Source organism: Gavialis gangeticus, unplaced genomic scaffold, assembly GCF_001723915.1.
Source record: "Gavialis gangeticus isolate Ggan-Ray unplaced genomic scaffold, GavGan_comp1, whole genome shotgun sequence".
NCBI classification, from domain to species: Eukaryota; Metazoa; Chordata; order Crocodylia; family Gavialidae; genus Gavialis; species Gavialis gangeticus.
In genome coordinates, this window is record NW_017728995.1 from 41,191,642 (window position 1) to 41,205,728 (window position 14,087).

General features: G+C 43.7%; 1 long non-coding RNA gene across 1 annotated transcript in view; it reads left to right on the forward strand.

Annotated features, from left to right (window-relative positions):
- The window catches only part of LOC109287842, a 44,781-nt gene extending 35,676 nt beyond the window's left edge, over positions 1–9,105 (forward strand). Inside the window, exon 3 of the long non-coding RNA XR_002094976.1 lies at positions 8,816–9,105. This is a non-coding gene — a long non-coding RNA (uncharacterized LOC109287842). The remainder of the gene's footprint in view (positions 1–8,815) is intronic.
- Positions 9,106–14,087: the final 4,982 nt, after the last annotated feature.

Below are 14,087 nucleotides of genomic sequence, written 5' to 3' on the forward strand. Positions count from 1 at the left end.
TTCATCCCACTCTGCCTTAACACACATGACATGAGTTTTGCTATGAACAGTTTGAGGTGCAATTTCACAAAAAACTCCTGCACCTATCTCCTTGAAACTTGGCAGCTTCATGCCCTCAGAAGGGGCTACTATTCCTGCAATTTTCATCCAAATCAGGCAAGAAATGACAAAGTTATAGGAATTCTAGTGATTCCCCATTATAGCCTATGGCCAAATCACCAAAGCAGCATCAAAACTCTGAAACAGATTCGGCCAAATCGAAACGAAACAGTGATCCGAAACACCAAAACGAATCACTATCCCTATGAAATGGCCGAATCTGAAACCAAATTGAAACAGCCGTTTCCCACAGCCCTACTACACATGCACTTTGGCACATTAGTTTAATGCACAGATTTCTAGGACCTGTATCTACAGGTACTAAAAAATGGCACATTAATCTATTCTGCTGTAATTACTGCACACATGTAGATAGTGATGCTTTATTGAGCATTATATTAGCCTAATGTGCAGTAAAGCTTCTCATGCAAACCCACTGGAGAGAAGAAGTAGAGTTTAAGTCCCTCATCTTTAGTTGCACCTCCCTAAAAGAGGTATAGTAGCAGGTCCACAGATACTCCTCACCCAGGAGTTTGAGATGGTACCTCAGCCACAATGCCTTCAGTTAGATTTGTTGGTACAGTTAGACCCTATTAGATTTGTTGGTACAGTTAGGCCCTATGCTTTATTCTGAGATGTGTGACATTGTACCCATGTCACACAATGAAACCCTGGGATGATATGGATGGAAAAATTATTCTGACTCTTCATTCACCTCATTGTATAACTGAACTAACCCTCTTCTCAAGGAGGCAGTGCTGGAATGATCCAATCCACCAAGAGAACATAACATTCAGACAAAGCATTGCTGCCTTTCTCAAAAACTTATGTACCTCTAAGAAAGCTTGCTGAAATCTGTAGTGCTCTTTCCAATGACTTTGGCAGGCTGTGGACCAAGTCTTAATGTACAATTAATTAATTGCATTGAAATTCCGCATGTTTATTCTATTCTAGCTTTGTCTCTTCAGTGTACATGGGCAAGTATATGTTATACATATTAATCATCTTACCACTCTTTCAGTGCCTATAGTTCATGGCAAGGCACTCACAGCACATTCTAAGACTGTTCTTTTTAAAAGGAGGAAGCAACACATTAACCTATTCTTCCTTGTAAGGTGTAGATTCACCTATTGCCATACACACTAATTTAGTTTTTGGACAGGACAAATATAGCAATACTGTTGAAGTTAATAGTTAGTAAACAAGTCACAATGAAACAAATTAAATGCATTGTCATATTAAGCAATGCAAATATCACTGAGTATATGGATTTACACTGTCCTCGAGCAATGACTTTGCTATTATGCTAATAAAATTATGGTGATATTCCATTTCAATTAGTACAAACCTTGAAAACAATGTTGGGGCTCTAATTATGCTATTGGATTGTAGAAAGCTTCTTTTCTGTTAAGTTTATGGGCCAGATTCTCACAATTGTAAATAGGTGTATTTCCATATATTTCCAAGGAACTAATCCAATTTATAGCCTGGCCCTATAGATCAATTCCATAAGCATATTTTATCAGTATTAAAGGATACAAAACAACAAAGGATAATTAAATTAAAAGGACTCATCTAGATGCAGGGAAGAAACACATCTAGGATCCAATCCTGCATTCACTGAAATGAGCAGGAGCAGGATCAAGCACAGTTCAGTAAATTATTTATACCAAAATGTTTCACTATGAAGCATGATTAAGATGAGAGGGAACTTTTCAAGCCACTTTGGGGTATATGAAAACTACCAGTAACTTTTAAAGTCTTTGGCCTTGATCCTCCAAAGGCTCTCTCATGCGTTTAGCTTATGAGCAGTTCTACTGAACCAATGGCCCTATTCGCAGTTCAGGAAAAACATGTATGCAAAGTGTTTGCAGAACTGGAGCTCAGCGTTTAGATGTCATATTCTCTTGGCACAAAACAGTCCTGAAACCAGTACATTCAGCCAGTAGAAGGTTCCACAACTTCTGCCTGTTCCATACATTTGAGCTATAAATAGAAACAATGATTGTAAGGATATGCAAACTGTCACATAAAAAGCCCTATTTTGTTTTAGTGATTTGGGCTGAGAGATAATGGGATGATTTCCTAAGCAAAGGTGATTTTTTGCAATAAAATATACAAGTCTAACTGTGGGTTTACATGTTTCTATGCCATGAAAATAGTCACTGACCCCAAGGCTAGGGACAAAAGTTACACATAAACCAGTTTAAGTAATCGTAAACTGGTTTAAACATGTAACAGAACAGAAGTTCAGTGCACATTATCAAAATGACCCAAACTAGTTTAAAATAAACCTGGTTGGATGTAATATCAGACTTAACTGACTTAGGGCAAACCAGTTTATGGAACTTCTGTCCCAAGATCCCTTCCTGGTTCAAGTTACCTCACAGTCCTCCAGCATCCCGGGATGTTTTGCAGCCCTGAGCTATGCTGTTGGCTCCAGTGGAGCAGGAACTGCCTCACCCCTCTGCTGCTTAGCCTGTTTCCTCCCTGAGTCCACCAGCCCTTAGGGACAGGAGTGGGGCAGGGAAAGCAACCCTGAGACCCGCCCCCCCCAGTCTCAGATCTACACAACACATAGGTGAAGGAAAAGCCCCTGTGATGGGGACTTCCCCCACCTCAGCCCAGGGCAGCCCCAGGTTGCTGAGGGGAATTATTCCCCTCCCAGACCCCAGAGCTGTTTGCCTTGGCTGCTGCAAGTCTCAAGCAGCCTAAGGGAGTGGAGGGAAATTATCCTTCTTCTCCACAGCCAGTTTTGCCTCAGTTGCTGTGAGTCTGAGGCAAAACTAGTTGCAGGTGAGTAAAAAAAATCTGTCCACTCCCTGAGGATGCTCCAGGCTACCCCTGAGACTCACAGGGGCTAAGGCAAGCAGCTCTGGGGTTCGGGAAGGGAGGTGCCCTGGAGATGCCCAAGGCTGGGTGACCTTGGGCTGGGGTGGGGGACCGAAGGTAGGGGTTCCCCAGTGCCCCAATGCTGGGCTGCATGGGCAGGCACCCAGCAGGGAGGATCACTTCTCCCTCAGCTAAAGCAATCAGCAGCTGGGAAGGGGACAGGGAATTCCCTTCAGCTCCCCAGGGTTGGGAAAACCAGGCTGGGAGAACCCCCCTGAGGGGGAGGCTCCCCCATAGTGGGCCAGTACCTGGACAGGGGGCTTCTTAACCCCCTCTTGGCAGACAGCAGGGGTTGGGGACACTTGGCTGGGCTGGCAATGGCCAGCAGGCTGGGAGATGTGCTCTAGCACCCCCTGCCTACTGGCCTGGGTCAGTGCAGACCAGCCCTGCCTTTCCCAATTGAAAACTAAAATGTCAGTTCAGTTGGTTATAAATTCAATCTATGCAGCTTAGAGGAAGCTACCTAGTTTGAATCAGTTCTGCCGCAGGCTTTTTGACTGTCCGTACTTATCCCAAATAATCAACAAAGTAAATACAAAAGGCATAGTTATAAATAAATAGCATTTGATGAAACAACCACTTTGAATTTTGTGCAGCTTCACATGGGCCTAATGGTACACGTTTCAATATGACTATTCACAATGCTGAAGATTAGACCTGGTAAAATTGTTTGCAGGATTATACTTTGACATGATTAGGGTAACTTGTACTGCCTATGCTATCTGTGGCTGGAATATGTTGTGCTTATTCCTTGCTAGACACTGAAATCTGCTAGCAACACCCACACATTACAAGACAATTAAATATAACCACCTAGCCCACTGCCATGGTAACCCACTTGCATCAGCCCTTTAAGAGCTTCCCCTTTGTACCCATTTGATGTTTGTATTCTGACTCTCAAAAGCCTGACTTCCAAGCAGGTTGATGCTACGTGTTGATTTCAGGCATGGAACTGTTAGGTTTATATACCTGATCAGAACATTTGCCGTGAGATGATGCTACTGCCTAGACTTCATGAGAGAGTTCCTTTCCCAATGCTAATGTAGGGCACAGAAGAGGGTAACAGTTTTACCTAAAGCATGTGTTACAATATACACTCTGCAATGAGCTAAAGCACCAAGCCAGCAAGTGGTAGATTAGAATCCTGAAATTCACATTCCATACACCTTAGAAATCAAATTAATACAGTGTTTGTGGAATAGTTGTTGTGAAACCATCTTGTATGATACAACACTGCTATAAAAATTATTCCCATAGAACATCTTTTATTCAGGCAAATGCCATTGTTCAAGATAATGAGCCAAAGAAGGCACTACAATAGGAGAGGAATTGATTTAGTTTTTCAAAACTTCAAACATAACTTTAGATAAGTAGAATGTTTGATCTTCTCGCTACTAGCACCATTTCCTAGTTATATAAACTGGAGCTCTCAAACTCCTACCTATTCCCAGTGATCAGTGCATGCTGGCTTATTAAATATTCCCTGAGCTTATCGCAAGTCTCAGTGCAGCAAGGCTTTTTAGTTGCTATGGCCTTAAGCATGGAACATGAAAGAAAAGGATATCTTGGAGTCTCAAGCTACATTTTTCATTTAAAAACAAGGCATGGGAGCCTTTGGCATGTCCCCAGCCATGTTTAGTTGTTGTGGAGCTCACATTTATATTTTGGAATGCTCTACCTTATACAGGGTATTTCTGTAAAAGTATTTCTTGCAAAAAAGCTACATCTAAGATATGTAAGAACTGTAGTTTTACTTTAGATAACCAAGTGTGGCAGGCCCTTGCCCTGCCACCTAGGACCGCCCCAGAGCCTACTCACCCACCATAACTTTGGGTGTTATCCATACCTCTGTGATGTTGCTCAGTGACTCTTACTAGTTCTGGGAACACCTCTTCGGTGCATCTTCTGCAAGGCTCCTCATCTCCTACACCCCACCCCTTTCCATTCGGGTGTTCTTATAGATTGCAGGCTGCACCTTGACGTTGTCATAGGTGGCTTGATGTGCAGCTGGGATCACACTCCAGTGTCACAGTTGCTTGCTGTGACCTTGTTACACTTGGAGAAAAATTGCTAACACAAAAGGAAACAACATAACTCGATGTGGCTCAAGTTGAGCAGTGGGCAGGACACTGTTGGGCCAGCACTGAGCTGCTCACTCTCTGCACTGAGCCACTTAGGGGTCTGCTTCTTCGATCCTCGTTCCCTTTTCTCTATCTGGCCCCCTTTTCCCTGGGGCTTTTTCCTACTGCCCCATGGCCAGGGTCCCAGTGTTTCCACATGGCCCTTGATGGGCCCACTCACAGCCAGACACAGTGGATGTCACCTGACAGTGCAGGTTGGGCATACCGTCAGGCTGCTTCCATCCCCATCTGACCTGGGACTTTACAAATGCCAGTCAGGCGCAAGCTAGTGAGCTCTCCTGCTCCAGTTTGGGTTGTTCCCTGGATGGACCACTGGAACTGTGCCCAGCTTTCTCTGGGAAGTCTTAGGTCTAGGGCCCGGGTGGCCCTGTGGTTCAGTCCGCTTTAGGCTCTGGCAGGCCCAGGCTAGTTTCCCTGGCTTACTGGCTGGTGATGGTGGCAGTGACAGCAGGGTGTTCCAGGTGGCAAGGAGTGCATCTGGTTCTAGTTCCAACACATGATGCATCCCATCATGTTCCTGGCCTCTGGGCTTCCTTTCAATGTGCAGTTGCTGTGCTGTGCTGTGCTTCAACTGAGGCCCAGCTCCTCCATCCATGGAGCAGCAGCTGTGCTGGTCACAGCCCAGCCACCTGGGCTTCAATACAGAGGTAATCAGGGCATGGGCCTGCCACTCCAAGAGGGCCTTTTATGTAGGAATGGAATAAGGAGAATGGTATTTAGCTGTGTTAGTCTGAAGTTAGGCAGAAGGCAGGGTAGTGACGTACCTTATAGAATAACTATATCAGAGATGCATAAGCTTTTGTGAGCCTGTGATGAAGCAAGCTTGGGCATCTCTGATTTAGTTAGGCTATAATGTGCATCTCTGCCCTGCCTTTGGAATGGAATAAGGGCAAGAATTCCACCAGTTGTGGTATAGGGAACTCCCAGAGAATTCAGTGTCCTATTTCCTGTCATTACATTCTGCTTAATATCACAGTAATTATATAAGCATTCTTTACTTTCCACAGTCCAAATCATTTTCAACTCACACAATACATAACTACTACATTAATTAATCTAGTTGCTGTCAGAAGCCAAACAAGAGCTGATAAGCCTGATCTGTTACATTAAGCATAAGCAGCACAGCAAGAGAGCACTAGGTTATATTGAGCACAATTGTTTGTATTTGTTATTACACTCTTCATATAAAAATTATCTTCGCAGGCAGCTTTAAATTAGCTTGTTTGTATTATGTTAGGTATGCAGAAAAGCTAATATATTTAAGAGGAAAGGAACTGAGCAGACTATCTCCTATTAAAAGGCATAGGAATAATGTCTGAATAGTTGGTTTTAATACAAATAAATACATGAGCATAGGTTGAACTCATTTAGGTGAACAAATTTCTGTTCTTGGGATTGCTAGGTAGACTAGAAGCCCTATGCCCCTGCTAGGCCTCATCGTCTAGCAGGCCTCCTTCCCACTTCAACCCTCATTCTCTTTAGTTTAACAGACTCTACTTCTAAACAAGTTCCCCTTTTCTTTTTCCTTTCCTGGAAGATAGTGCTGGGCTCAGTCAAGCTGCTAAAAAGATAAGGAGCTAGGAGTTTTAAGACATTTGCAGATTGCATCTGGAAGATGGTAAGTGACAAAGCTTTCAGGAATATAGGGAGGTTTGAAAGAAGGTTCAACAATAAGGAGACAAATAACTGGTATACATACCAAAGTAGTGACTGACCATAGGGCTAAGGGAAGTGCAGTGGCACAGTAACAATCCCCTTTCAGTTTCCTACATGACAGAAGCAGCAGCCAGGGACTTTTTTTTAAGTCCCAAATCAAATAAGAATTCTACCCCACACCTTTCTCTTCTTTCCCACCATGGTTAGTAATACCTCCCCTCCCCTTCCACCCCTCTGCTGCCTACTGCTACTGCTGTCTCCAGCTGCCTCCGGGTGGGAGTGGGAGGGAACTCCAGAGCTGCTCCTGCTTGTTCCAGTCCTGTTCAGTGAGGAGCTCAGGTATAGCACAGGTTGCTGCTCCCATACCCTTCTTTCTGAAATCCTGGATCTGCCCATGAATAGAATACACCTGCATAGGTATCTGTGTAGTAACTGGTGATAAGAATTCTTATGCAATTATTAGAATCTGATTAATTACTATAGCTATTACATCTTTTAAAGCTTTTGTCATATGTTTAACATTTCTGTCACACTTTTGGATGTGTAACCCATGTGCACTTAGCCTCTGCCAGCTGGTATAATTAGCCAACTGATGATGATAACACACTCTTTAGTTATACTCACTGTGTCATTCCTTTAAGATTTGTAAGTACTGCATGCAATAAACCATGAACAGAGATAAACTGTGTAGGTCTGGGGCCCAGCCTACCCAGTTACTCACAACTTGGATGAAGTTCTGAGTTAACTAACATAGAACTTAAACAACACATCCAGGAGAGATAGTACCAAATGGTTCTGTAGCAAAATGACTAAACAGATTTTCTGCGGCTTTGGACATGAAGGATTCTTCCTATGAGGGAACATCCAATGGCCCAGAGATAGCAAGGTCAAGTCTGTTCTGTCCACACTAAATATATATAGGGGCATGATAAGGATGTAACCACAACACATCACATTCAGACAATCACTGTTATCATAACACTGCTGGGGGCTCTTGCAATCTGGTGGAGGCTGTTCTGATGTACCTAGGCCAAACCAACTTCTCCCTCTCCTACAACCCGTGCAAACTATAACTTAGCTGGACTCAGCCACTGGAATCGTATTTCTTACTTTGATAATGCTGAGATAAAAAAATGGTCCAAAACTAATCCTCCCCATGCTATCCAATGACCAGTTCTATTGACTTCAAGAGAACCACTCACCTGAACCTCTCAACTGGGTAAATTTTTATTGATGGAATTCTGTTCTGTCACAGGTACACTGCTTTTGGTATTTGACATATCCTGTCTAAATCTGTCTCAGATCTCTACACTACACTGCAGCTTCTCATATAATCATACTTTATGTTTCTCTGCTAATACAGTCCTGTTCAAGAAATGAGAGCTAATGGCCATATGATGGCAAATTCCTACTCATGAAAACAGTTCTTATATTGAGTTTAAAGAGACTGCCTCTAAATGAAGGTTTGAAAAATCATATAAAAATCTATTATTATAGAAAATATATTTATGATGGGTTTCCTTCCACCTTTTCATGGTTATGTTGGAATGATTCGGTATGATCCTTTAAGGCAATATGTTTTGCCACTGAGTTAATAAGAATAATGGATCAGGCCACTGATCAGCAGACTTTGGTCCCTGCCACACATTCATTTAATGGTCCAATGGTCAACAACTGTGTGGTCAGCAAGTGTGAGAGCCTTGCTATAGACAAAAGAAGAGAGATAAGATGTGAGATTCCTACTTTTGTGAAAAGAGTATTATAAGTGCGAACATTATTTTATAATATCAAACCCCTGGCATTTTTCAACTTTACCTGTGCATCCCAAGAAACACTACTTATAAAGAGACACCAATCTGAGCCCAGTGGAATCTGTATGGCAAACCAAACATACAAGAAGAGAGTTCTTTTGCTGTATTCAAAATATGCTACCCCAGAAGCGGACATATTAGCTCATTTTTATATCATCTGTAGTGAATACAAGTATCCTGATGAGAAAGTCAAAGACTGCTAGAAAGTACTTACAGGTTCCGAAGTCTTCTGATACTATGGTGGATCCAAGGAGGCAGTTGGGAAGTAACTGTTCCCAGACCTCTCCCCCAGTCCACAGATATGCATGTCGTAAGTCCCCAGGTAAAAAAGGACTTGTGCAGAAAACTATTACAGTATTAAATAATCTTCCAAAAACAGCCTGGAAGAAGTCCCAATCAACTGAGTCCTTTGAAGTGGTAAAACTATAGACAAAAGAAGAGAGACAAGATGAGATAATAGGTCACTTCCATCTCTAGTTTTTGTTAGAGCTAATTATCAGTCACTATGCAATTCTTTATATGTTTGTTAAAGTCTTTTTCCTTCTGCACGGATGGAGGACTTTACTAAGCAATTCTGTTGATATTAACCTGGAATTGCAAAAATCATTCTAGAGCCTGTTTTTCTACGGCTGCATTCCTAGTGGTCAGATTTGGAAAAACAAGTCTGTGCATGTATACTTCACAGTACGAGGACATATTGACTCTTAAGATGGAAACAAAATGATTTTTTTTTTTTAGGGTATATTTTATATTTTAGGGTATATTATACTTCAACTTCATATACCACCAAAGGTTAATAAAGTTCCATAAAACTCCAAGTAGTAACAATTACTCATAATGAAATGCTATCAATGCCATTCATTATTTGGAACATTATATTGAAAGATCTTTAAGGTCTTCACTAAGATATTTACCAATTTAACGCTACGGATAACTAAGGCTGAAAGTTAAGTATGTAATTATTTAGCTGTTCAGTGCCACAGTACATCAACATTCTAATGTACCAATAGCATTTTAGGCATACCATGATTTAGCAACCAAGCACTGAAAGCATGTCAGACACTAAGCCTTGTAAGCATTAGCCCTTGGGGAGTTTTAAACTGAAAGAATCTTTTCCTAGGGCTGGCAGACAGCATGGGCACATCTGGACAGGCCCTGTAAGGTTGCACGGACATTTGTTTCCCCAGAAACAAGTAGCAGTGGCACACCTTGTGCCACTACTACTTGTCTCCAGGGAACGACCATGCCACACGTGCTCTGGTGTGTAGCAGGTTACCCTTGGTGGGGAAGGGAAGGCTGGGGACAGCAACTATGCTGGCCCCAACAGCCTAACCTGGGGTCCTGGGGACTCCAGCCAGCCAGTCACTGGTTTTAGGGGGTAGCATGCTGCCACATGTGCCACCCCACTTTTTCCAGCATGGGCTTTTTTGACCACTGGGTCAAATCCCCCCTCCCCGTGCTGCTACAGAACACCTGCATGTGTGGTGTTGCAGATGGGTCTTCGGTGCCCCATACCACCTATCTGCGCTCATCTGGATGTGGCCTGTGAGGTTGCAAAAACCCAAGCACCAGTGCCTTAAGGTAAATTTAAGGTAATAGTTACACATAGTATTTGGCGAGTTGAACAAAGGCAATCCAAGAAATGCTTAATGTCAGGGGTTCCCTCTCCACTCCAGTCTATGCTAAAGGCAAATAGGAGCTTATACATTTCCAGGATGAGTTTCACTGAAACTGTCTCTGTACTGGCTTTTTGCCCAGACAGTGCTGCATCCCTACAGCTTCTGCAGACCTGACCCTAGCTGTAAATCACCAGTTCAGCTTTGCATGTGGCCCCTCAACAGTTTCTGCTGCATTCTGCTTCCCTGCTGCACCTAGTTTCTCAGGAGCTGTGTCCACTGATTATGATGCACAAGACAGTGTTGGAAGGGACCAAAATGTATATGTCCACAGCTAAGTCATTTGTAGATCTGAATCCTAATTCCCAGTGCTTTCTGCATCATTAGGTCCTAAAAATTCTTTTAAACATCAGGTTCTCTCTCTAACATTAACTGCAGTTGATAGAGAAAAACAAGATGATGTTCTTTAAATTCTGCCTTAAACATTATCCATTTTTCCCCACTACAAAAACAGACTATCCTATAATTCTGCAATCAGACATATTTTTTAAATAGCTCACATGCCAGGTCAGTAATTCTTTCCTGGTAGAAACACTGTCACCAACTCAAGGATGTGATTTGCCTTTCTGTCATGGTTACAGTTTTCTAGGTTTGGAAGGCACAGGAGGTGCCTGGATTCATGACTGGTGCTAACAATAATAAACATCCAGATATGAACAATTCTGATAAGGAAGTGTTAACTCAGTAAACGAACCTCCACTTTATTTGTAACAGAGCTTGCAGAGCATTTATTTTTTCATTGATTTTTTTAAAACTGTAGAAGTACCATAATTAAAAGGAAAATGATTCTGACATTTCAGGAGATCTCGGTCTATTAGGTTTAATTATTTTTAACGGGGAAAAAAAATGCTTTACTTTCCACTGATTTCCAGGACAGTTCTGCACATAGAGCATGTGAAGAATGAGACCCTAAATTATTATTTTGTAGAAACTGCATGGTGACTTTCTATCAGTTTAATATATGCAGCACTGGATTTTTTTTTCTTTTTACTTTGGCATCAAGGGGCATGTGTAGACAACATAGGAGTTAATGTAGACAGCCCTAAAATTTTAATGCAGCTTTTTTTTGGTGCATTGTATTTTTTTTTGCACGACACGGTGTTCGTGTTTGCATGAACAGCGCTTTCGAGCAAGTTAAGTCACCCTGTGTCATTCCTTGCATATGCCAGTAGACGAAGTCAAATATCAATTTACCCCCTAGAATGTCTTTCCTCATGTATTACAGCAGGAAGTGCATGTGAACCACCTGGGCTCCCCAGACCCCACCCCCAGACTCTCACTGAGCAGTCCTGACTGTCTGGGAGTCTCCCCTGGGCACAGTCACAGTCACCCCAAAATTCTTGTCAATTGCACGCACCTATGCTCATTCAGTCTGGTCTCTCTCCATCAGTATGCAATCACAAGGACCCTGTCCCATCCCAAAAGACAAGCTGTGCGGGTGAATCCTCCCCTCCCATTCATTCCTTTCCCTTCCCATTCCACCCATTCATTAATATAATGGCTTAATAACTACCTATATCATAAGAGTAGCGGGCGGGTGGGTGTTTGTTGCCACCCGATTGCTGTTTATGTTGGTGGTGGCAAGCAAGTCTGTCTTTGTGGTTTTTGGGGTTTTTTGGACTGCATTTCCCAGCATTCCTGACCTCATTGATCTTCGTACAGTTTCCAATGGGAAACCCTCCCATTCCCTGGCCAGGTACATCGTCAATCTGTTTGTGTAGTGCCACATATGGCTTTTGGAGGTGTGTTGTGAATTGTTGTCAATTGTTTTATAAATGTTTTTTGAGTGATTTTCAAAATGTGGGTTGCTGTCCCCCACCCCCACCTGCCTAGCCTGCCAAGAGCTAGAATGGGGGGGAGCTAATTCAGATGTAGGTGACAGTACATAATGCCCCCCTCCCCCAAACCAGTTTCCCATCGGTACCCTCGCATTCCCTGCCCAAGTACTGTTTGTGTAGTGCCACATCTAGCTTTTGGAGGTGTGTTGTGAATTGTTTTCTAAATGTTTTTGGAATGTTTTTCAAAATGTGGGTTGCTGTTCATCTTGTTCCCCACCCCCCCTAGGTGGCTCATTCACGTGTGGATGATGGTGCATAATGCCCCCCTCCTTGCAAACCACTCAGTCTAGAAAAGCAGCAAACCCCTAGCCCAGTCCCAATTTCCTCCCCGTTCCCGACTGTCCCCCCTTCTGCCCCCTGTCTACAACACCGCACGCCCCTGTAGACAGACATAGATTTTAAAGGGTGGAATAGGCTGCAATCAGACCTAGACAGGTTACAGGGGTGGGCAGATGAGAACAGGATGGGTTTCAACACTGACAAGTGCAAGATGATGCACCTGGGAAGGAAGAACCAGCACCATACCTACAGGCTGGGGAACTCCCTTCTCATCAATGCAGAAAAGAATCTTAGAGTCATTATTGATGCCAAAATGAATGTGGGTCAACAGCGTGGGGAAGCGGTCAGGAAGGCTAACTGTACCTTGTCATGTATCCACAGATGCATCTCGAACAGGTCGAAGTAGGTGATCCTCCCCCCCCATGCAACACTGGTCAGGCCACAGTTGGGAGTACTGCATCCAGTTCTGGATGCTGCACTTCAGCAGGGATGTGGACAACATGGAGATGGTCCAGAGGAGGGCCACCCACATGATCAGCGGTCAACAGCCCTACAAGGAGAGGTTAAGGGACCTGAACCTGTTCAGGCTCCACAAGAGAAGGCTGAGGAGGGATCTAGTGGCCTGTTACAAACTAGTCAGAGGGGACCAACAGGCACTGGGGGAGTCCCTGTTCCCACAAGCACAACCAGGAGTGACAAGAAATAATGGTTACAAGCTGGCAGACGGTAGATTTAGGCTAGATATCAGGAGGTGCTACTTCACGGTCAGGGTGGCTAGGATCTGGAACCAACTTCCAAAGAGAAGTGGTGCTGGCTCCTACCCTGGGGTTCTTTAAGATGAGACTGGATAAACACTTTGCCGACGTCGTTGGACCCCAGTACTCTTTCCTGCCATGGCAGGGGGTTGGACTTGATGATCTGCTCAGGTCCCTTCTGACCCTGTCAACTATGAAACTATGATATGGTAGAACATCTCCATTTTCATTCAGAACATTTCCAGCCACTGCTGGTTGCTCCAAGTGGGCAGAACAATTTGCTCCCACCAATCCAAGTTGCGCTCATGGGCTCACACTGTGCAGATTCTGCTGGTCCTCCTCAGGTTTGTCAACAAAGCCTGGTCAAATTCCACTTGTTCGCTTCACTTTGTGTATTCCCCTGAGTAACTGTTGAATCTTCTTATCATTGTTGCTGTTAAAGCAGAAACACAGCTTGCTGCTGAACAGTGTAGTGTCCTACTCCTACTGAAGTGTTCCAGCAGTAATCCCCAGTTAAACATCATTTGCAGTACTGCCACCTCCTCCTTCTCATACTCCATGGCTTTATGAGCACTCATGGTGCTCTGGTGTGGTGCCAGAGGACTGGAAGAGGGCCAATGTCGTTCCCATCTTCAAAAAGGGGAGGAAGGAGGAACCAGAAAACTATAGGCCAGTTAGTCTTACCTCGATCCTGGGCAAGCTTTTTGAGAAAATTATTCTGGCGCATATCCACGAGGGGCCAGCAGGGGAGATTATGCTTAGGGGCAGCCAACAAGGGTTCATTAGTGGCAGGTCCTGTCAGACCAACCTGATGGCCTTCTATGACCAGATCACCAAATCCTTAGATGCAGGGGTAGCAGTGGACATGGCCTTCCTGGACTTTCAGAAGGCCTTCGACACTGTCTCTCACCCCGTTCTCATTAAGAAACTGGGGGGGGGG